Source organism: Mandrillus leucophaeus, unplaced genomic scaffold, assembly GCF_000951045.1.
Source record: "Mandrillus leucophaeus isolate KB7577 unplaced genomic scaffold, Mleu.le_1.0 Scaffold159, whole genome shotgun sequence".
NCBI classification, from domain to species: Eukaryota; Metazoa; Chordata; class Mammalia; order Primates; family Cercopithecidae; genus Mandrillus; species Mandrillus leucophaeus.
The window spans coordinates 952,181-954,863 of NW_012101576.1; positions in this window are offsets into that span (position 1 = coordinate 952,181).

A 2,683-nucleotide genomic window follows, 5' to 3' on the forward strand; every position below is an offset into this window, starting at 1 on the left:
CATGCAGATTGGAGCCATGCAAATTGAGAACTGCCTGTATGACCATCCCTTAATATTCTTGGGGGACTGGTTCCAGGACCCCAGCAGAGACCAAAATCCACAGATGATCAAATCCGTGATATAAAATGCCTAGTATTTGCATACAACATATGCACTTCCTCTTTAAATCATCTCTAGATTACTTGTAATACCTGATACAATGTAAATGCTATGTAAATTGCTGTTATACTGTATTGTTTAGGGAATAATGACAAGGAAAAAGGTCTGCAAGCCATGGGCCTGTAGTCCCAGCTATGTGGGAAGCTGAGATGAGAGGATTATTTAAGCCCAGGAGTTTGAGTCCAGCCTGGCCAGCACAGAGAGACACCCATGTCTAAAAACAATAAATAAGATACAATAAAATAAAATAAAGTAAAACTGTACATGTTCAGCAGAGATGCAATTTTTTCCCATATTTGTGATCCTCAGTTAAATCCATGGATGCAGAATCCAAGGATGTGGAACCCACAGATCTGAAGAGCCCACTGTATATACAAAGCAGGCAGATTTGTACAGATTTGTACAGATTTAGATATACAAATCCTAATGTATCCAACACCTGGCTTCGACCATTATCAACTCATGGCCAATCTTGTTTCTGCAACACCCCCATTCATTTTGAAGCAAATCCCTGACATCTCATCATTTCATTCTTAAATAGCTCTATATGCAATTAAGACTGGGGATTTTGATCTAACTCTATCAAATTCCAGGGCATGAGCTTGTAAAAATACACTCACCAGCTTCTTGGGGTGGGCAGTAGACCCAGAGAAATGGAATGGCATACTAATAAGTATTTGCTCCTTTCATCCTGACTGCAACCCCATGAAGTTGAAGTCTTGTTGTCCTCATTTTTTCAGATGAGGAAACTGAGGCATGGAGGGGTTAAGTGACTTGTCCAAGGTCACACAGTAAGTGAATAGTTGAGTCAGACGTTATATTCAGATCTGATTCCACATGTCATTCTCTTCTTATACATCACAACTGCACAGAAGGGGGTCCTTAACCATGGCTGACATTCTCCTGTGTCCAGCCTCCTGTACCAGTTAGCACCTCAGCTATAGCCAAGAACTTAGGAACCATATGTTCTTTCCCTCTTTGCACCCCTGGTCTTCCTGGAATATGCTCTCAGTGGGAAAAACAAAAAAACTGTGTTGAAACCTGCAATGCCCCTAGCTGTGCCTTATCTGGGCCTGGATTCAATGACTCTTCGTTTAGTGTTCAAACACCTTAGCCCTGGACTGTGGCCTTTCAGGGCTGAAGGTCTGGCAGGGAAAGGGAGTTGCCTGAAGGGATCTGATACTGTGAAAACAGGAGAGGAGAGAAAGAGGGAAGGGGAGGGATGATGAAAAGGAGGAACAGAGGAGACGGAGAAGAGGAGGGAGAGAAGAAGGAGCCAGAAGGAGGAAGAGAAAGAAAAGAGATCCTACTTGCATTCTACTGGCACCTCTCTGAACAGTGCCACTGATTCTAATGGGACTTGTGTCCCAGCCCATAATCCCTCAAGTGCTAAGAGAATAGGCCTCATAGTGGCTTTTCAGTCTTTTTTTTTTCTTTTCAACTACAGCTTTCTGATTTCTTTGGAAAACTTCCTTCTATTGCAGAACTAAGGCACATTTTTCTCTTGCTCCTAGAGGCTGTGCAGAGGGACAGGGTCTTTTTGGTCCCCTTTGGCTGGAGTTTCCCAACAGTCTCAGAAATGACTCTGGGTGTGGCTGGAAGATATTTAAGGAAGGAGGTAGGAGGCACTAAGAACAGAGGGACTGGGGGTTGATAAAAGAAGGAAGAAACAAGTGGCCCAGTTTATGTCTATTTAGATCCCAGGCATTATAGCCTTACATATGGCATCCCATCAATTGAAATAGATGGTGGCTTTTGTCTGCCCAAATCTACTCCCGCTCCCAAATTCTTATTTTTTGGTAACATTTACACATACCCTGTCCTCTGGGAAATTTCCTCTCCCCATTCTCAATGATTCTGATGGCAATGCCAATCACAAAACCCTTCTTGCCTCACAGAGGTAAGCGTGCAGCCCAAATCTGGCCAATCAGAGCCTTCCTTGGGCTTATATATATGGGTATTGGGAAAGAGAAGCCCTCCTTCCCTCTGGGGTTGCTAAGGAGAAATTCAATACAACTAGAGTGACATGCACCTGTAGTCCCAGCTACTCCAAAGACTGAGGCAGGAGGACTGCTTGAGCTTAGGAGTTCGAGGTGGCAGTGAGCTGTGATTGCGCCACTACACTCCAGTCTGGGCAACAGATTGAGACCTTATCTCTATTTTTTAAAACACTGAAATTAGGCTGGGCGTAGTGGCTCATTCCTGTAACCCCAGCATTTTGGGAGGTTGAGATGGGAGAATTGCTTGAGGCCAGGAGTTTGTGATCAGCCTGGTCAATCCCATCTCAAAATTTAAAAAATAAAAATACACCCTGAAAGTATTTGCAACCATTGCCACCATTTGTATGGAGGAAGCTCATTTGTAGTAGGAGAAAATAAGGGCAACACACTAAAAGAAGTGTGTGTGTGAAGAGAGAAAGATAAATTGAGATACATGTTTCCAGTTATTCATTTATGTATGTATGTATGTATGTATGTATCTATCTATCTATCTATCTATCTATCTATCTATCTATCTATCTATC